Here is a 22,060-nt window from a genome sequence, read left to right as displayed (position 1 = left end):
AAAATTTAAAAGAAGAATAATTTCCCCATTTGTGTTTTTTAGAAAAGGAATTTAGAGAACAATTCTTGTAATAATTTTTTCTTTTATTTTTTTATTTTTCTTAATTTTTTTTAATGTTTGTTTATTTTTGAGAGACAAACAGACATGAGCAGAAGGGCAGAGAGAAAGGGAAACAGAAATGGAAGCAGCTCCAGGTTCTGAGCTGCCAGCACAGAGCCCGACGTGGGGCTCGAACCCACAAACTGTGAGAGCATGACCTGAGCTGAAGTAGGCCATGACAGAGTCACCCAGGCGCCCCTGATTTTTATTCTTAAAATAGTTAATCTATACAGCTGGTGGAATGACTACTGATATTCTTTGGGACAATCCAAGTTTTACCACTTGCATATGTTGGTTTTATAAATTCAAACCCCAGTTAAATGAAATTATTTTTTAAAAATTGCAAAATGAAGGAAGTTAACTTAAATAGGGTCAGCAAACAACACTGCTGGGTCTGAACCCTAAGGAGCTCTAGTTTACAGGAGAGGGCAGGCCAGTCCAGTCCACACCTCCGTAAAGGTAGGGGTGATAACAGTAACCCCCACCAGGGCAGGGCTGTGCTGAGGACAGTGCCTGCAGCCCTGCCAGAACAGGGCAACTACTCAGTTACATGTCAGCCTCTGTCAGCACTCGAGACGGCTAACTGTCAACCCGACTGAGCCACGGGATGCCCACGTATTGGGGCAAACGTTATTCCGGGTGTTTCCATGAGGGTATTTTTGCAGAAATAAACATTTAAAACAGTAGACTGAGTAAAGCAGACTGCCCTCCTTCACATGGGTGGGCCTCACCCAATCTGGTGAACGCATGCATAGAACAAAGAGACAGACCTCCCTGGAGTAAGAAAATTCTTCGCGGCTGATGGCCTTCAAGCTGCCATCAACTTCTTCCTGTCCTTGGACTCTTGGACTTGAGCTGAAACACTCTCTCCCCCAGGCTGCAAGCCACTGGACTGTGACCTAGAGCCACACCACAGTCTCTCCTAGGTCTCCAGCTTGCTGACTACGGATCTTGGGATTCGTCAGCCTCCATAATCATGTGAGTCAATGCGTCGTAATAAACCTCTTCCTAGGTGTAGATCCGGTTGGTTCTTTCTCTGCAGAACACTGACTAATAGAAGATTTATGACATTTGATCTGTTCCGGGTTGAATGACAGCTATGAAGTCCAGTGCATGGCAGTTTCAACTTGCAGGGCTCAAATCTGTCCATGGTCACATCTGACCAGAGATCAAAGAACAGGGTCAACCCTCTTGGGGCCCTGAATCCCAGAGTCACCCCCAAACAGTGCAGACGGGGGAACATCCAAAGCCAGCCGCGAGCCTGCTCCGGCAGCCACACACCTCGCACCCTGTCTCCCCAAATCCCCAGGGAGCCCCACAGAGGACCTCGGCCAAGTGCGAAAGCAGGGCACTGAGGCCAGAGCCTGGCACTGACCCTCAGCCAACAAGCGCCGCTGAGCTCCGGTCCAGTCATATCGAAAAGAGGACACCTTGACAAAGTGAAGTGATCCTCACGCTGATACCTGGAAGCCAAATCAGTGTAAATCTGTTACGAAAACTTAGCATCTAAAGGAAAACCATTAGGAATGCTGTTTGCACTGGGATGGATATTCGAAGTCCCTGCCAAGTACACCTGATAAATACTATAGTAAGATCACTCTCTCAGTGTTTTAAATTGGTTTCTTAACGTGTATTCATTTTTGAGAGACACAGAGAGACCGTGTGAGCAGGGGTGGGGCAGAGAGAGAGGGAGACACAGAATCAGAAGCAGGCTCCAGGCTCTGAGCTAGCCGTCAGCACAGACCCCGACACAGGGCTCAAACCCACTAACCACAAGCTCATGACCTGAGCTGAAATCAGAGATTTAACCGAATGAGCCACTCAAGTGCCCCTACTTGTTTTAATGTAATTTACTATTTGCCAGCTTCTTAAAATGGTTTAAAATGGGCAAAGACTCCCAGGAATACACTGGAGACATGACAAACTTGTCTCAAATTCACAAGGGAAAGCAATTAGGAAGGTGAAGCGTATCAAGCACCTGAAACTACAGCTTCCTGATCGCAGGCTAAGAACGTTACTGATACCGTTTACCTAAATTTTACAATTTATGTCAAAAACCCTGTGTGACAAATAATCTACCCACTCGCCTAACGGTGAGAGACGGAGGGGAAGCAAGATCGCTGGCAGCCTCCAAAATAACTCACAGCGTCTTTAGAATGTTCTCGTGTTTTGATTAAACGTCAGCTCTACAATGTCAGCATACGAGGCCCTCCTCCCGAATTCCACATACAGAAACCAACCTACTGTCAAATAGACCAGATTCCGCGAGGAAGGAGAAAGAACAGTTCCAACTTACGAATGTAGAGAAAGTGCATAATTCCCTAGACTCCGATTCACATTCATCGCACGCTGTGAAAGAAGGGTATCTCGCTGTCCGTTCTTTTCCGCTTCATTCAGCCAAGTAAGGACCATTCATAAATTTTCAGTGGAAAACACATTAAGATTCCTAAACTGGATAGGAATTGGCTATCAAGATCTTAAACTTGATTCACAAAAGACGTCCATACTAGTTTACTTGAGCATGTTTTCAGAGGAGACACCACCAAGTTCGATGGCTTAGACGAGTGACAAAAAAGGAACAGACGCTAACTCGAGGCCCTGGGATGGGAGGACGCACAGGCAGGGCCGCTCCCTGTAAGCAGCGCCGGAGCAACTCCTGTGGGGCCGCCACTGGTCACTTGCACCTCTGCCCGCCTCCAGTGCTCGGAGCCCCAGCCGGATGTCAGGACGGGCCCCAGCGAAAAGCTGGCCTTGAATAGTTGCTAGCTGAACAGGATTACTGAACATGCATACAGACATTTTGCACAGCCCCCCACACACACTCAAAGCACCCCGTAATCCAAGTCATCCAAGACTCCTACGCATCCTGAGACCTGAGCTGATGTGCACAGGACAGGGGGCCGCCTCTCCGGAGTTCACTGGGTTTGGGCCCAGACAGCTCTGGTCACAGCGTGTGGACGTGACAGACACCAGACACTCCAGCCTCACGGCAGGGAGACAGGCCAGAGCAGAATGATCCCCAAGCTCTCCACCACTGGGGTGTGAATCAGAGGTACAGAGCCAAACACATTTAGCAAAGAGGGAAAATAAAAAAGGAAAGGCAGAAAAGAGAGGAGAAAGGGAGACGCCAACTCTGTTCTTCACCTTTCAGAAGAGTCCCTGCCGCCCCAGGTGCCAGGTGAGGCTGTGAGAAACCAGGATGAAGACACAGGATTAAGAAAACAGAAGAGCTAGAGAGGCCGGGGGGTGGGGGCTCTGGCAACCCTCCCTGTTCAGCTGCTGCAAAGCACCCCAAGGGGAAAGGTGGTGGGAGTTCGGGAAGCCTGGTCCCAAGCTGCCCCCCCACCGCCCCGTGTCACTGCCTCCCCTGGGCCAGGATGAGGGGCCGAGGGAGGAACAGCCTCCAAGGCCCCTCTGCTCTGCCCTTCGATGATTCAGTATTGCGACTTCCCCACCTCGCGCCCCAAGGACGACCTGGCGAGCAGAGCAGGGCAGAAACTCCTTCCCTGTGGCCGGCTCTCCTCTCCGGCCGCAACACAAAGGACACAAGGAGCAGACGAGCCCGCAGCCCACTTACCCCGTGAATTTGTCCGGATGGGCTCACCTTGGCAGAGTGCCGGCAGCGGCGGGGCCCGGGCGGGCTGCCTGAGCTGAAACACCAACGCCATGGGCACCGACCAACGCGGACGGCGAGTCAGAGGGAAGAAGGATTCTCCATGAGGCCCCGGCCCAGCCACCTCCTGCGCCTCCCGCAGCAGTTTTGTCAGTGTGCTTGTTGGGGCAAATCCTAAGGCTGCCAGCCGCTCTGGAAGCACAATGGGTTACATAACCCCAGGCGGCCCGGGCGCCCTATCGGCTCATCGTGCTAAACCGCCCCAAAGAGAAGATGACGCATGACGCACCCAAAAATGTGATATCCCTGCGTTGGGGGGGGCCAGCTTTGTGGCGGGTGTCTGGCTTTGCCTAAAAGTTAAAGAGGAACAAAAAGTCTGCTGTTCGCCTCACTGCCCACTGGGAACCGGGGGTGGAGCACATTTATCGGAGGCCAGACACCAAGAGGCCCCGGGACCACACTTGGCAAGGCCTGCGAGCCACGTGTGCATTCCTGGGGGTGCTCCTGGTCCCCCCGAGGGCAGTCCACTGTGCGTGCTTCGCACGGTGACCGTCCAAGAAGACTGTAACCTGAGTGCGTCCTGCCTCTTCCGGCGGCCCCGCACCTTGAGCGTGGAAGGGAGCCTGTGTTTATACCTGCACACATGACGGCGCGGGCCCTGCGGCTCAGCCCTCTGACGCTGCCGGCCGTCGCCACGCCCCGCCCAGTCTGAGATTTCAGCCGTGCTCTGCCATTTCATGGCCCTTGGTTGTCACGTTCAGAGAAAGTAAAACTGTTTCAACAGGCTGGATGTTTCCTGGATTTCACCTGGCAGAGATGACACTGGAGCCCCAGTGGCTCAGGTGTTTGGACAAATGCAGCTAGGGCACTGCCTCCTCCAGGGAGCCCTCTGGGTCCTCCCCCAAATGCTCCTTTCGAAGGCTTAGCCAGGCACCCCATCCCTGTGCCCCCACGTGCCCGTGCTGATCACTGTGCTGACCACGGTGCACAATTCCCACCGCACTGCAGTCCTGGGGGCCGGGAACGCCTGCCCCGGGGTCACGACCTGAATGAACATCTCACCCCGCAGAGCCCGGGGTCTCAGGCTGGATACTGAACCTCCTGTGACTTAGTTTCTTTGCCTGGGCTCTGGCCACATGAGGTGCTATCCCAGCCATGGGGATTCAGGGCTGCACCGAGTCCTTGTCCTCGAAATACAAACACACTATAGCTCATGACTCTGCTGGGGGAGGAAGAGAAGACAGGAAAGGGAGAGGGGAAAAAGGTAGGGGGGGCCCGCTTTTCTGTACAGCGGTCACAAAAAGCCTCTAATGAAACACCATTTGGAGACAGGGAAGAGGGAATCGTGAGGCTATCGGGGCACAAGGCGATCCAGGTGCCTGGCAACTGCAAGAACAAAGGCCCTGAGGCAGCACATTCCTGGTGAGCCCAAGGATTAGAAAGGAGGTCAGTGTGTCTGGGACGCAGTGGGCACAGACGTGGGTCACAAGGGCACGGGAGTCCTGTCCCTTAGACGCCACAGGCCCCAGTCAGACAGGAGCCCGCTGCAGGACTGGAGCAGAAGGGTCAAACCACAGGACGTGTCTGTAAGAAGCCCGCTGGGTGGGCAGACAGAGAAGAGACTGCACAGAAGCGTGCAGGGATGTGGGAGCCCGATTAGGAGCCCACCGCAGTAATCCAGAAGTGGGATGGAGGCAGTGTAGACCAGGGTGGATGCCGTGGAGCCGCTGAGAGACTGTTAGGCTCCGGACACCCCGAAAACAGAGCCCACAGACCTCCCGGCAAACTGCAGGGCGAGATAAACACAGAGGTCATGAGCGCCTGGGCCCGGGCGACTGCAGAGACAGAGGCAACATTTACAAAGCCAAGCAGACCACCAGAAGAGCAGGCAGAAGTGGAAATCAGTTCACTTTTGGCTGTCTGAGTCTGAAATGCCCGTATGGGCCCAGGGGAAGATGTCACACGGAGAGGTGGACCGTCCTGTCTGGCCTCCGGGGGAGAGGTGGAATCTGAAGACAGGAGTCAGATAGCGGTCAGCAAAGGGCAAACTGTAAATCCTGGAGACTGGGGAAGGGCACTCGGGGCACAGCTGTTTACGGGAGAGCAGGGACTGAGCCCCAGGCCTCCCCTACCCCCACCCCCGACATCCCCAGGCTTGGGAGGAGCAGCGGCCAGCAAGGTAGGAGAACCGGAGAATCAAGACCCAAAGCCAAGGGACCAGATTTTCAGAAGAAGGGAGTGGTCGGCCGTGTCAACTCCTGCTCAAAAGGCAAGAAGATGAATGCAAAGGACGGACGCCTGCACTGGACAAGGCCATCAGTGTGGGGAAACGAGGGGGGTGGGGGGCGACAGCCTGCTCTCTCTGGACGCAGGGGAGAACGGAGGAGGAAAGGCAGGTGCGAGCACCGCCTGTGGGGAAAGCGAGCCAAGAAGGATTATCCTTACAAAGGGAGAGGTCACAGCACGTCAGCACGTCTCTGTGCCAACAGGAGGGATCCAGGAGCGAGGGGACATGGAAGACGTAGACAGAAAGAGGATGTAGGAAATGTGTCCTTCCACAGGTGGGATTCAGTGCAAGAGTGGTGGTCCTGGTCCTCTGTGCTTAACGTGAGACCGAGCCATGAGAAGCTCCTGGAAGCACATCTGCACGTTTATCCAGCTGCCTCCGGGCATTATTTCAGACAGGGGCAGAGACGGCAACACCGCAGACAGAACGGGAACGGGGGCAGACTGTGACGTGAGCCCGTCTGGGCTGACACAGCCGAGTCCCCTTGCTTTCGCACACACCGTCCTCGACGGGCTCTGCTCAGAGCCCTCGTGCGCCGGCTCCAAGCCCTGGTCTCGAGGACCCCTTCGGGGAAAAGGAGCAAGCAGGAGCTTTAGTTCGGTCACTCTGCTCTGCTCCTGGGTCGCGGGGAAGGCGTGACCGATGCCGGCATCTGTAAGGAGCCAGATCTGCGCAAATCCTGACAGCAGCCGGAGGTGCTGGAGGCAGTTCCCACCACCCAGCTGGGTGTTACCTCCATCACACCTGTCTTCGTGTGCGACTCAGAAACGGAGTCTCCGAGAGAGGGGGCGGCGCCAAACTACACTGAGCTTCGCTATGAGCCATGCACGCTGCTCAGGGTTCAAAATTCCCACCCCGAACCTTCACGGTGATTCTATGAGGTAGAATCCAGAGGCGGTTCTGGATGGCAGGTGTCAAAACCCCCATCCCGGGCTCTTTGCGCTGAGACTCTTGTTCCCGGCCGCTCACAGCTCGCACTTCTGCGGCCGCCCCCCCCCCTCCCCGTGCCTCCCCCCTCCCCGGCAGGAAAGGCCCCCTCACCGGTGATGGTGCAGGCATCCCGGTACCCTCTGCAGCTGGGAGCATCTTCCACAGCCTCGCTCACGTAGTGCTCCTCGGGGATGCCGGGGCCGCAGGCTAGGACCGCATGGCCGCACACCTCCAGAGGGGGCACGGGGCTGGCCAAAGCGTCGGCGTGCGGAGCTGTGGCGTCCAGCTTGGCAGGTTTCACAGGGAGGTGCCCACTGCCATCGGGGGCCCCGCTGCCGAAGTCTGGGCCAGGCGGGCGGACGGGCCCCGGGAGGTCTGGCACGCCCGCGGGGGCTCCTCACACGGAATCTGTGGGAACAATCCAGAGAGAGGGGCAAAGTTAGCAGAGTCTCTGAAAAATAGTAATAATAATAATGATGATAATAATGATAAGGGCCCTGAGACGGTGTGGGCTCTAATCGCAAATTCTGAAAAGCATTTTCTTCGAACCAAATTCCTCGATGTTGATGTCAGAACTGCAGGAAACTGCAGAAATGCTCCAGCACGACAGTTCTCAAAGTGTGACCCATGGGGTTCCCGGAGACCCGTGCGAAGGGTCCACACACAAGGTCAGAGCAGCTCACTCTCATCCTCTCAGAGGCACGACGGAATTTTCCAGACACCATGTGACGTGTGGTGACATCTTTGCCCTGAAGGCTTCCTAACAGGATGCATACTTCTGTATCCCTGTGGCCTGGGTGTTTATGTTTGGATTTCTAATACAATATATATGAATCAATTTAACGCCCGTGAACAAAAGCTCTTGGGGATCCTCAATAATGTTTAAGGGGTCCTGGGACCAGGAATGTTTGAGAATTACTGATCCAATGCATAATGTGCTGGTAGTTTTCTTTTTAGTAAGAAAGAAAACAAAAAGCAGGGAAAGTTAACAAATATTTTACCCAACATGACACAGTTCTCACTGAAAACTAGAGCCCGGGCCTGTGACCTTCTCCCTCAACAAGACGTTATTTACCACAATCCACCAGAGTTCCTACTCTATGTGAATGAATTCAGCCGGCATTAAAATGGACACACAAAGAGGCCTTATGCAGCCACAGAGCAATCGGGGGGTCTGGGTGGGCCCTGCCTGTGGCCCCTCCGTCCCTCCCACCAGCTGTCCCTGGCTGCCACCTGTCTGGGCCCAGCCCGGGGACACCAGAAGCAGCCTGGCTAGGACTTCGTGGCCAGGTTCCCTCCCTCAGAGTGGGGCACAGGCAGCGCCCGGTGCTACGGCCCGAGGAGTGGCCTCTGCGTGGGGCCCGGGACAGGCCGAGGAAGGCGGCTGCAATCTCTGTTCCCGTGCATTCTGGGGTCCTGTCACCTTAGTGACAAGAAAGCCCCCGCCCTCTGCTCCCTTTGCGGCACCCCCTCAATGGCGGCCTCCGGATAGCACTCTTCCTACAGAGAACCTTCTGTGTCCCGCCACACGCCCAGCGCCCTTCTGAGGGGCGTCCGTTCAGCGCCCCCTCACTCGGTGCCCGCCGGCCAGGAGCTGCACGGACCAGGGCGCTTTTCACAGTGCACGCCACCATTTTCACTGTTAGGAGACTTGACGTCCAAAGTCTTCAGTCAGCACTGCTTTCCAAATAAACACACAAACACACACACAAATACAAAATGGGAAGGGTGGGGAGGCCTGGAAATCCCTGGTGGAAAGCGAAGGGTAACCAGAGACAGGACTGGACAGTAGCATCTAGTCAGTGATTCAAACACAGACAAACGGAGAAGACGCCTCGTGAGAAAAAGCCTGGGGTCCCCGAGCAGAACCCCATACACACTCCGGGCAGCAGAGGCCCGAGGAGGCGCCCGGAAGACCTCCAGGAGTGACCGGCGAGTCATTTAAGCATTGTTCTGTGCAAAGACAGCAGGACGACGCTGGCCGAGACTTGAAGACTTCAGGCTCAGATCCCGCACGCTCCCGGGGAGCTCTGGCCGGGCGAGCCGGCCACACCGGACGGGCTCCCTCTAATGAACAGACCAACGGAAAGAACTTGAAGGTGCGGAAGACGTGCCCCGTTAAGAATGGCAGGGAACTTAGACCAGGGACTCTTAGAATTAATGTCTAAATAATGCACATGACTCCCAGGCCTGAAACAAAGAGCTCAAAAGAAAAAAAAGGGTCCAATGATATTAAGGAAACTTAACCATGATCCCCAACAAAATCTTGTTGTTTCTTCTTTAAGTTTTTATTTATTTGTGTTGAGAGAGACAGAGAATGAGCAGGGAGGGACAGAGAGAAAAGGACAGAGAGAGAATCCCAAGCAGGCTCCGCACCGTCAGTACAGAGCCCGGTGTGGGGCTTGAACTCACAAACTGTGAGATCATGACCTGAATGGAAACCAAGAGGCAGACACTTAACTGACTGAGCCACCTAGGCACCAACCACCCCCCTACCCAAAAACATCTCTTAACCAGACTGACAAAGATTTAAAAACTGTAACAAGGTTCAAGATGACAAGAGTTTTAAGAAACTCCCAGTTTTAGGGGCACCTGGGGGGCCCAGTCAGTTGAATGTCCGACTTCGGCTCAGGTCATGATCTCACAGTTTGTGGTTCGGAGCCCCGCATCAGGCTCTGTGCTGACAGCTCGGAGCCTGGAGCCTGCTTCCGATTCTGTGTCCCCCTCTCTCTCTGCCCTGTCCCCATCCATGCTGTCTCTCGGTCTCAAAAATAAATAAAACAATTAAAAAAAAAAGAAAGAAAGCCCCAGTTTTATGCATTTCCTGGGGTGGTAGTAAATTCGGAAGGACAGCCGGCTAACTGTCTGTGGCTCTCTGGCTCGGGTAGACGCGGGCCCAGGCGGCAGCACCGTGGACCCCACGTGCCACAGAGAGCAGGGCTCAGTTACAGGTCTGCACAGAGAGGCAGGCCGCGGCGGAAGGGGTTCCAGAGCAGGAAGGAGGTCACTGCCATGGAAAGATGCTCAGCAGAGAAGCCGCAGGGAAGGAACATGGCCTCCCACGTCCTCAGACTTCACCCTCACTCAAACCTCCGTAATTCGAACTCAGACCCGTTTTATATGATCTAACACAGAAGGATGAACCACCTTCTCCTTCTGCAAAACACCACTGTGCTACCGCAAGCTAAGAAAACGTTACTGAATCAAAGTATGTATATATTTTTAAACAAGGGGTCTCAAATATACAGATTTGTTTTTGTTTTTGTTGTTTTCAACGTTTATTTATTTTGAGAGAGAGAGAGACACAGAGTGTGAGCAAGGGAAGGAGGGCAGAGAGAGAGAGAGAGAGAAGGAGACATGGAATCCCAAACAGGGTCAAGGCTCTACGCTGTCAGCACAGAGCCGGACATGGGGCTCGAACTCACAAGCCGCGAGATTACGACCTGAGCCGAAGTCGGATGCTCAACCGGCAGAGCCACCCAGGCAGCTCTCAAATATACAGGTTTCTCAGAAAGGACTTCAGCCATGGACTATCCAGCCCTTGCTCTCATGACCCGTCAGGGGAGGGGACTGGCCTAAATCCCGATTACCAGCCCAATGTCCCCTGTCCTGCCTCCCGGCCCTCTGCTTCGATGCACAGCCGTCATACGCTCACCCCAGAAACGAACGGCCGTAAAATGAATAGTTCGAGTACGAGCACTTTCTAAAAAAGACATATTTTGGACATCTCGGAAAACGCTCACGAGGGAACACAGGCCACCAATTTGAAGTACGAAATAGTCCTACTACGTGCTGCAAACGGCAAAGCCTTCAGAAACGTGAGACGCCTCTCTCTCCTGCTCTAAGTAGAACGAAACTGCTTTGTTTCCCAAACCCCAGTGACAATGATTAAGCCCAAGGCGTGTGCATTCAAGGCATACTGTGCGTGAGGAGGACATATCCCACAACTTGTGAATTTTAATTCTTACCACGCTAACTCTTCTGGTCATAGTAGTTTATTTTGTTGTGGTAAAAAAAAAAAAAATCCACATACCATAAACTGCGCCCTCTTAGCTATCTTTAAATGTAAAGCTCAGGAGTGCTAAGTGCACTTCCCCTGTTGCACAACCAATCCACAGAATGTTTTTCGTCTTGCAGAACCGAATCTCCGTACCCATTCAACAACCCATTCTCCCCCTTCCTGCCAAAAAGCTCGCTTATTTTTTTCTTTAATGTTTACTTATTTATTTTGAGAGAGAGAGAGAGCAGGGGAGGCACGGAGAGGGAGAGAGAGAATCCCAAGCAGGCTCCACGCCATCAGGGCAGAGCCTGATGTGGGGCTCGAGCTCATGATCGTGACCCGAGCCGAAATCAGGAGCTGGACACTTAACTGACTGAGCCCCCCAGGCACCCCCCCATCTACTTTCTGTTTATGAATTCGCTTCTCTAACTACCTCATGTGAGGAGAACCTTACTGTGTTGGTCTTTTTTGCAACTGGCTATGTCACTGCGCAGAGCATCCTCACGGCTTACCCACATCACAGCATGGGTCGGAATTTCATCTTTTTTAAGACTGAATGATATTCCGCGGTGCTGAGGACCCCTTCTTGAAATGAAAAGACCCATCTTTAGCCCATTAAAATCAAATGGAAAACAACTGGAACTTCTATTGGTATAAAACCAGTTACGAATTACAGTCCACGCAAAGCACCGAATTCTGGAAGATGAGACCCTGCTCCGCCACCTCCGTGCCAGGTACCCGTAACATGCCCCAAGGAATCACAGACTCGAGAGTCCCGCTCCTGCCTTGGTTCTACGTGACACTACGTGCCGGCATGCCCAGCCCTCTTCACTGTGAAACCCGGCTCCACAGGACCCCTGGTTCTGAGGCCTCTACTTCATGCGTTTCACTCCAGGAAAAGCCCCGCTGCGAGTCACACACCTGCCATGCCTTCGACCCGGCTTGTCCGGGCCTCTCCTCCCCTGCCTACACACTGTGAGCATCCTGAAACCCGGCTGGTCCTGGCACCTGCTGGGTACCAAGTTACTATTTACAGAACAAAAAATAACAACAAAAAAATGTGATTTGGTCCAAATCACCTCCTAAGGCTATGAAGTTCTAGGATCCGTAGGAACCAAAGGATCTAAACTCCCACATTACAAGTCCAAGTCCTAGCCTTGACAATGAAGAGAAATCAACAGGCAGCCTTCTGAGGACTCCTGAGGTGTTCCAGGGATGAGGACCCCACCCCCGGGGCTCCAACCAAAACTCACTTTTTCCATTTCTGACCAATACGCGCCAGAGGGGACCGTGGGAGAAGACCCACACCCAACGATTCAGCTGTCACGAAGCCTCGTCTATACCCTGTCCGGAGGCTGGCCTGCAGGACCCTCAGCCACTCCCTCGCTTGGAGCAAGTCACAGAGCAAGTCACAGAGCGTCCTGGGGGGGGCGGGGGGGGGGGGGGGACGACGCTTCCTCCCTCCCCACGGGGCTGCCACCTAGCTGCGCAGGGAGGGACACCCTAACGCTTCCAAAGCAATCTTCCCAGAACAAGTGCTCATCCGTGGTTTTCTCATAATGCGGTCTTCTGCAGACAGCTCTGGATCTGTGAGAGCACAGGGATCAGAAACAGCCGTGCGTCCAATCACACTGAGAACACGAGCAGCCACCACCCAGGGGGCCACCCGGCGTGCGGCCCCAACAACCCCAGAGCACCATCTGGGGAGAAGGTGCAAGACCTGAGCTCCTGTAGGTCCCGGACCCCTCCTCTCTGGGGACACTGCCCCCATCCCTCTGACTGTTAAACGGAACACAGACAGGGACGCACTGCACGTCTCCAGCACCACGCTGAGCACGCAGGAAACCCTCCCGTTTTACAAACTCTCAAAGTGCCCCTCCCCCGTTATTTAGTTACTGGGTAGGAGAAGTGACCCATAGCGTTCATAAACGTGCACGATTCTGGACACCGGGATTCTGCAAGGCAGTGTGTATCAGGAACATCTGGAAATTCCTACCAATATCGACCTCCGCCGGGAGCTCATCCTCGTGCCAGGCTCTGTGTCAGAGCGCCCTGGAGCAGCCACCAGCCCCGCCTCCCTCTTTGCAGGGGTGCTGCTCCAGACCCATTTTACACTTGAAGAAAGGAATGCTCAGAGAGGTTCAGCAACTTTTTAAGGGTCACAGAGCATGCAATCCAGACAAGTGGTGGAAACCCAACGTGAAAACAATTCCTGGCACCCAGCCTCCTGCCTGCCCCTCCGTCTACCGGACGCAGGCACTGCTGAGCCTTCGGGGGTTCAGGGACAAAGCAGCCGGTGCTCTCTGGCTCCAGAGAACGCTGGCTCACCAAGCAAAAGGCCTCTTTCAGGCCAGTGAAACAAACACGGCCCAAGCGAAGCGAGAGTGGATGGTCCGGGCCATGAAAGCGCCTCTGTTTCACTGCCTGAATTCCACTTGGAGCCCGCGGGAAGGAGGATTCTTCTGCGCAGAGGAGTGAGAAATTCTGCAACCTGGTCAATTCTCCAGCAAAAGAGGGGCCGGGAAGAGATGTAGGAGGAAGTACACGCGGAGGCGGCTCTGCACTCCTGGGAGAATTCTCCAGCCTTCCGCAGCCCAAGGCCCTGGACCAAGGGCCCGGCCCCACTCTTCTGGGGCCGCATGGCAGCTGCCTGGCTGTGAGAGGCCGTGTCAGGCCACCCCTTTCTCGAGTTTGGTGCTGACAAAGTGCACAGGTGCAAGTCCCTCCCACTCCCGCAGGTGCTTTTTGGGAACCTGAACTAGAACCCAAAGAGCCGAGGGACACTGAGGAGGTGGCGTGGCCCCGCTGGGCCTCGGATGCTCCTCCGGGGAAGGGGAGGGCTTGAGCGAGCGGGAGCCAGCCAGCCCCTCGAGGCTGGGCCACACCAGGAGTCCCGAAATACAGCATGTCACGGGAAGGCGTCCGTGTCCTTGTCAGCCCTCCCCGCACCCCTGGGCTCTCCCATGAACCCTCCCCACCCATACGCACATGACCTCTCGCAGGACAGCCAAGCGATCTTCCCTCTGTGGTCGCAAATCACCCATTTCCCAAGGACCAGGAAAGAAGCTCCCACCTGGACAAACCCAGAGGTTCCAGGCTGGCAGCCCAACAGGTGACAGGAGAAGCCAGCACAAGGTGAGCCCTCCATGGCCAGCGGGACGCCTGGGCTTTCAACGCTTTTGTTGTTTTGTTTTATTTTCCTCTAGGCAGAGGCATCCACTGGATGTGGGGACTGTGCCTTACTGTCACAGTTTAGCAGTTCTAAACAGGGCCAAGTACAGCAAAAGTTGTGAGAAAGGGACAAATGTTCATCAGGACCATATCAGTCCTCTACTGCTGCTGTGACAAACTGCCCCAGAGCCGGTGGCCTGAATTAAGGCCCGTCTACTAGCTCACAGTTTCACAGGTCAGCGGACCTGGCACGGACGTCCCCGGGCTCTGGCCCAGCGCCGCAGGGCTGCCCTCTCCGTGCTGGCGCTCTGGGAAGCACCTGCCTCCAGGCTTGTCCATGCTGTCAGCTGAAATCCAGTCCTTGCGTTTGCAGGAACGAGTCCCCCGTTTCCTAGCTGGGCCGCCCGCTGGGGGCCAGTCTTTGCTCCTAGCAGGCCTGAGCTCCCTGTCTCACTCTCCACGCGCTCCCAAGAGCTCCTCTTTGATCCTCGCCTGTGCCCCCCACATCCCAGAGCACGCTGGACCCTTCTCACACCTGGAACCTAACTTCCCCTTCCCTCCACATCTTTCCACATCTTCAGGGCCTCCTCTCCCTTCTTCCTTTTCTGCTTCTAAGGGCTCTTGTGACTACACTCAGATACCCCAGGACAATCTCCCTGCCTTAAAGCCATGTGACCCATAACCTTACTTCCAACCGACAGCCCCTTTGTGGCAGCACCTAGGTTAGTGCTTGACTGATTACCCAGGGGACAGAAATCCTGAGCGAACAACTTCAGAATTTTCCTCCCACAAGGGCCTTGGGTTCTGAAGGCAAAGTACACCTCGGGATCCCCCACGTTGCCCCAAGCCTGGTGAGAAGGCACACCAGAGTCGGCCCACCGCCACCTAGAGCTTTTGGCCCCCAGGAAGATGATTTTGAGCCCCAGCACTGGAGACCACACAGACCTGGGTTTAGTCCCAGCTCTGCCACCGCCACCTGAGGGCAATCCTTGGCCAGGTTGCAAGAGGTCTGTCATCAGTAAACCGTGGGTGCTGCCCCCTGGGTCTCCAGGAGCTGGAAGAAGCAGACACAATGACAGCAGAGGGCTGCCAGGCCGAGGGGGGATCCTGAGCGTTAGCACCTGACAGGCAGCCCAGCCACAGGCCGACAGCACGCTATGTCTCTCCGGCCAACAAGCGCACGAGGCCACGTCACTGGCAGGCTGAGGCTGCGGGCCATGCGCCCCTGGACCCGGACACCCCCCGGAGGCTGACCAGCTCACAAAGACACGGACTAAAATGCGATGGACGCCAGGCTCGCCCTGCTCTCTGGCCAAGGCTGTTCTTTTTCTTGGCACACTAGAGCCGCTTCCTGAGCAAACTGTGTGCTCAGAAGGCGGTGGGACCTGCATGTGCTATTTCAAAACACAGGCAGCCTCCACACTCCTGTCCTTGTTGAATGAGCCACAGGCCTGGCACCGGACTCCGTAATGTACATGCGTGACCTCCCTGATGGCTCACAGTCTTTTTACTGGAGGGGAACAGGCTCAGAGGGATTAAATAACTTGGCCAGGATTTGAACCCAGGGTTGAAGGGCCCCAAAGACACTACTCTGTTACAGGTGTGAGTGATCGGGGTGGGTGTGTCGGTCAGCAAAGCAGAGAATCCCATCCCACACGACCTCTCCCCGCTGACATCCTCCTACATCTGTCCACTGTCTCTCCAAACAACGCTCCTGCTGTACTAGGGACGAGGGGCCTCCAAGTGAAGCCCCAGGGAAACCACTCAACTCCGCACAAGAAATAAAGAAGTATGCAGCCCCCCCCTGCCCCCTGGGCCCCTCTGCCAGCCCAAGGTGGGGTCGGACCGCATGGGCCGTGCTGGGCCCCCCCGCTGGTCCGCTCCTCCCCTACTTCGCCCTCCCTGCCTCGTTTGACCCTTCTGCCCCTCCCATCAGCACGGCCAGCTCCTTAAATAACTGGACAAGCAGCAAAGTGGTGGAAACTATTACGCATATGTGGACCAGCAGGTGGGGATGAGCAGGGCACGGATGGCCCTGCAGCCGAGGGCCGCCCCGAGGGAGGACACCACTCCCGGCCGGCTTCCACGCGCCTGGAGCCGTCTGTCCCGGAAAACCAAGCCCCAGGACAGAGTCTGTTCTCATTTAGGGAGGCAGGTTAAGTGCTTGCTCAAGGTTTCATCTCAAACCACAGGAGAGGCAGGACTGGGAAGGATTTCTAACTGACACAACATTTCCAACTACAGCTATACCACAAAGCACAGGAGCGTCCTGGGAACAGGCCAGTGCGACTACCACAGAAGGGGAAAGGAGATTCGGAGAAGACAGCTGGCCACCAAAGCCAGAAAGTCAGAGCCCGTCAGGGGACCCACAGGTACAAGACAGGAGACGCCTTATGGTCTCCAGGATTCCTAGGAGGGCCCTGGAGAGGCTGGCGCCCCAGGCAGGCGCTGTCCTGGCTTCCGCCAGGACAACCGCAGGCGTGAGACGTGGGTGGCACTGGAGGGCCCGTCGTGCGTGTCTTTCCTCCGTGGCATCCGCTTTCCCACGCTCTCGTACTCACACACACAGACACACACAGGAAGTAAATGCCATTTTCAAGTCTGTACCATTCTCCAGTTCCCAAGAAAGTGTGTCCTCAAAACAGTTTTTAAAAGAAAATCAAGGGGCCCCTGGGGGTTTCAGTAGGTTAAGCGTCCAACTTCCACTCGGGTCACAATCCTGTGATCCGTGAGTTCGAGCCCCACGTCGGGCTCTAGGGCAGCGCCTGCTCCGGATCCTCTGTCTCCCTCTCTCTCCACCCCTTCCCTGCTTGCTCATGCTTTCTCTCAAAAATAAACATTTTTTAACAATAAAAGAAAACCAAGAATTGCTCAAAGAAAATGTCCCTGGAGAAAAAAATACTGTTTAGTCCTATAACTCACCCTTATCTTTTCCAAACCTGCTTTAGGACAGAAGCAAACCTACCAACACCTGTCCCTGTGCCCAATCAGTGTTATGAAGGACAGACTCAGTTTAACTGATCAGATCTCCTGAATGAAAACCACGGTCAGGTGACCCTACCCCCCAGTCTCCAAAAATAACCCTGCTGCAGTGGAGAGAACAGAAATGCCCTGCTGGCTGCCTCCTGTAAGCCGGCCCATCTCCCAGAAGGAGGGAAAGGGCATCAGAGGCCGTGTGCTGACAGCCTTACGTAACAGTCCCAGCTCCCAGAGCGACGGACTTATACCACGCCAGAAATAGCTCCCTCTCCGCAAAGGGGACCGGCCTGGGAGGCTGGGCGCAGGCCCCGCCCACAGCCTCACTCTCCCCTTCCATCCGCAAAGGATCCTTCCTGCACTTTCCGACACAAAGCCAGTTCGGTGAGACCCGCTGCCGGGGCCCAGCACCGCCAGGGGTCACCTGAGGCCACGGGTCAGCTGAGTCCGCCTCAAAGCTGGAGAAGACATTCAAAACGTAGCTGTGGGTCCCTCAGAGACGGCGCCCCCAGGCCAGGGGAGGGACGGTCACCCCAGCTCGTTCCTCTGAACGGCGGGGGGGGGGGGGGCTTCCCCTGCACAACAGGGTCGCTCTGCACTCCCAGACCAACTCAGGACAAAGAGTGGCCTTCAGACACTTTACCCTGCCGGCCGGGGAGTGTGAGGCCAGCCTGACAGGTGGCAGGCAGGCAGGACAGAAGCGGTCCTGTGTGCCCTGCCCCACTTCAAACCCCAACCAGAACACCCAAAACTGCACCAGAGACCCCTCGTGTCCCCAGGGCCACAAGAGGCCCGCGGGCTGGGCGGGAGCCGGGGAGGGTGGCAACCTCAATCTCAGGTCACGGTGGGGTGGCTCACGGGCAATCTCCGGATTCCGGGCTGGAGAGCTGCTGCTCGGAAGAGGGAACGTCCCCTGAGGAGAGCCAGATGTCCTCCATCAGAGAGCCCTGCAGCCCAGACGCATGCATCATAGTCACTATGAAGGGGCCCGGGGCCTCTGGGGAGCAAAAGCCGCGGAGGGAGGAGCCGGAGGTCCGTGGGGAGGCCAAGCCCCCGAGGTCGCCCCTGCCCTCTCCACATACAGGCCTGAATCGGAATCGACTTGCCCGGCCAAGAACAGCAGCTGCCAAGCCTTCACGCTCCAGGACAAAGTTAACACAATAACTGGAGCGGGAAGGAGGCCCGGGAATGTGGGGCAAGGCCGGGAGAGGAGGAGGGAGGGCGCAGTGCCCTGCGCACCAACCCCCCTCAGGTCCCGCTACAGAGGCACTCATTCCCTGGGAGGAGTCTGGCTTTTAAATCAATCATAATGGCTCCGACAAGGCAAAGGGTGTTAGCCGCTCCTGGTTGTTGCCCAGCGACCACGTGCCCGGCCAGGGCTGGGTGCGTCACCCCCCCCGAGCGTGGACGTAAAACCCACAGACGCCAGCGGGGCCCGCGTCGTGGCCCCGCTCAAGCTGCTGATGGGGAAAGCGGGGCTGGAAGGACCCGGCCGGTCCAGGATCGCAGCGGCCGGGCTGGTACAGAACCCGAGCCTGTTCACCACTACCGGACGCGACAAACGCCAATACCAACTTAGTTCATGGGATTCTTCTCTTCCACTTACACAGATCTGAAATGTTTCAGAATAGCTGGCACATAAAAAATGTGCACATGAAAAAGAAATTAATATTATAATGTCAGTTTTGAGACAAATGCATTCAAAGGAATCACGAAGATCTTTTTACACTGAAAAAAAAAAGTTAAAATCCCCAAAGAAAATACTTATGTATGAATCATTATTAAAGGAGATGCAGTAATAGTTTTCAGGAGAAAAATCACAAAACAATCAAAGAAATGGCAACTAAAACATGAGACACTATCTTGTTACCTATCAAACAGGCACACATTTTTTCCTCCTAGTTATAGTCCACACTGCGTGAGGGTGCAGGTGGTGAGCTACCTCGTGCCCAGGGGCATGCCTCAGAAGCAGTCTATCTCTACAAGTATTTCCTAAGGAAAAAACGTAACTGCTGTAGTTACCTTTCCTCTTCGCAGCGCTGCGTAACAGAGAACGGCTGGAAAATGAGAGCAACTCATGACATGGGGTCCGAGTCGATGAAGCCCGGCCCCCCACGACACAACGGTACACTCCTCACTGCAGCACCGCTTTCTAATGCCAGTGCAGACAAGCACCTGCTGGGCCAGGCAACATGCTCAGGGCAGATCAAGCGGGAAAATGGCAGAATGGCAAAACAGGGTGCAGGAAACGGGGTGTCTGTTTCAATAAAAATGAGAAACATACAAATGTAACAAAAGAGTATTTCATCTTCCTAGGCATCCCGGCCTCATGACCCTTCGCCACTCACAGAGCCACCCCCAACGGTGCTCTGCTACCCCTCTTCCCAGGCACCTGGCTGTGCTCCCATATGACAGCCCAGCCCTCGCCTCTCGAGGGCTGGGTGACCTCTAGCACCACCACACCATCCTAGATGCCCGCAGCTTTCCAACAGCCTTAATGTGAGTACATTTCCTCACCGCAGCCACGGAAATGCCACAGGAACTGATGTGTGTCCTAAAGCACTTCCACCACAAGCTCAAACCCTCTGAAAAGTCACCATGAGTCACTCTGTGAGGCTGGGCAAGTTAGAGTCGGCCTCTCCATGCCTCAGTTCTCTCATCTATTAAATGAGATGTAATAAGAGTACCTTACTGTGCAGGGCTGCCGTAAGTATTAAATGAGATAATACATTACTGTAAAGTCAAATGCACTCGCAGCACATAAAGTACTTGCTCAATGCCAGCTCCCTGAAGAGGGATTAACCTGTTGGGGATATGGGAACCCTATTTCAACAGGCATTTTCCCCTAAGCATGCTATATGCAAAGTTCAAGTACATATGGTCTATATCCTACACCTCATATCATAAGGACAGAAACTGATTAAAAGAAAGCCTCATCTCTGCCTGTTTTGTTCATTGCTGTATCCTCAGTGCCCAGAACACAGTAAAAGTTCCACAAATTTGTAGAAAACTTTAGATGACTCGTCCAACTGAATATAACCAACCCCATCTTCTGACTTAATTACAACTACATGACCGGCTGATCACAACTGCAGTGGCTCAACCATACAGTGGATTTCCACTGAGTCACCGGGCACATGAGGAAATGAGAAGGGAATGTTGGAGGGGCTTCCCGAATGACAGAGCCAAGGTCAGCTTCTGAAACTGACCCACGAAACATGAAGGCTTGAAAAAGAAAAAAAAAATTATCATTGAAGCATCAAAGGATGACAGGAAATTTTTGTTTTCAATTGTATTTTTACATAAAGCTTCATTTCCATTTCCATATCAGCTTCTCAATGTGCGCTAAACTACAGTGAGATCAGAGCCCTGTGTTTTTGAAAACAGATTCTGCAGCTATGGTAACAGCAGCTGTCACTATTCTGACTTCACTGCAGGATCCAGGAGAAGAAACGGCTCTCGGCTCGGACATGGTAGAATCAGTTCTCGGCCAACCAGCTCCGGAGATCGTTCTTTCTAATAAAATACGCTTAACCGTAATTAACAAAGCCCTGAAACTCTGCATTCTCGAGACAAATGGTACCACATAAAGAAGTTCCTTCAGCTAACAATTCATATACTTAGGCACGTACACACAAAAAAATCCTATTCCTGCTTTTATTAATTCTGAATAATCCCCCAAGAGGCAAGTGATCGGGCCACATTAAAAATCAGGTTCTGGACTTACGCCACCTTGCTGGCGAAGAAGAGACTGTGCGCCAAGTCTAACGCAGGCACTGCGTGGGAGCGGGAGGCACGGCTCAGCGTCGCCCACTTGTAGTAAGTAATCCAAAGCAGGCACAAATAATTAGGAATGCTGGTATTGAGGGGAGAAGCCAGAAGTTTCTGTATAAGAATATCCCAGAAAGCAGAGAGGCCAGAGACCGCAGCTCTGAGGGACTGGAGGAAACACATGTTCCCCCAGAAACAGCACCCAGTTAGCCTTTCCCGCTGAAATTGACAGCGCTGCTGCTGGGGAGCGGGTCAAACAGCCCCGCACACCCCCAGTGAATGCTGACCGCCAGCTTGTAGTCATCACGTAATTTCAGGGCGGTAAGATCTCTTTAGGGCCAAGGGGCCAAGTAACTCAACAGACAGAGGCAGTAGGAAGACAGGAAATAAAAAGAGGAAGCACCCAGGAAAAAAAAAAACCAAAGAGGGGGGAAAAAAAGAGGGAATTAGATGTGGGGGGGTGGGGAGAGGCAGGGAGGACTGAGTCATCTCTAAGCAAAGCACTGGCACCTCGCTGGTCCCCACCAGCCCCTGTCCCCAAGGTGCCAACTGTGGAGGTCCCACAGAGGCACCAAGGCTGACTGCTCATGACCTTGCCTGGGGGTGGGGCATGGGGACCAGTGCCCACACACTCCGCTTTCCCAAGCTGGGCTACCCCTTTCCAGGACAACCAAGCGGCGTCCCTCCGTGGCCCAGGTGGGTCCAACACACCGCAGGGCTCCGTCTTCCTGAGTGCAAGTGTATAGCAGACCTGAGCAAGCAGCGGGAGCACAGCTTCAAGTCTTCGCCACTCATGTGGCCTCGCGAGAACCGAGGGGGTCACGTCTGCACAACCACATCACGTCTGGCCTGCGCCGTGTTAAGTTTTCAACTAACTGCCAAAAGTTTTCACGTTTAAAAAAATCTAGATTTCTCAGTAAATTTGGAGATCTGGCCACATCAGATTCACATTCCTGAGCAGTGGCACGTGACCAAGAGCTAGAGAGGAGGCACCTTCCGTATGCCGAGGTCCCCACCACTCCCTGGGGCCCGGTGCCCAGTGGTTGGCCCCTCTGTGTTACCCGCCTGGCCTCTGCTGGCACGTTATATTCTGACAAAGATGCTCTCGAAGACGTTTGCCTTCTTTCCCCTAATAGAGTATGGCGTGTGTGTTTTTTAACGTGTATTGATTTATTTTGAGAGAGAAAGTGTGCGTGGGTGCAGGCGTGTGTGG

At 54.4% G+C, this 22,060-nt stretch overlaps 1 protein-coding gene across 1 annotated transcript in view; it reads right to left on the bottom strand.

Moving 5' to 3' along the window:
* The window catches only part of TRAK1 (trafficking kinesin protein 1), a 120,737-nt gene extending 113,416 nt beyond the window's left edge, over positions 1-7,321 (bottom strand). The window contains exon 1 of the mRNA XM_029940495.1: positions 7,041-7,321. The gene's annotated coding sequence lies outside the window, so the exon portion shown is untranslated. The remainder of the gene's footprint in view (positions 1-7,040) is intronic.
* Positions 7,322-22,060: the final 14,739 nt, after the last annotated feature.

This window comes from Suricata suricatta, chromosome 5 (assembly GCF_006229205.1).
Source record: "Suricata suricatta isolate VVHF042 chromosome 5, meerkat_22Aug2017_6uvM2_HiC, whole genome shotgun sequence".
Lineage (NCBI taxonomy): Eukaryota > Metazoa > Chordata > Mammalia > Carnivora > Herpestidae > Suricata > Suricata suricatta.
This window is presented reverse-complemented; position numbering and strand designations above follow the sequence as displayed.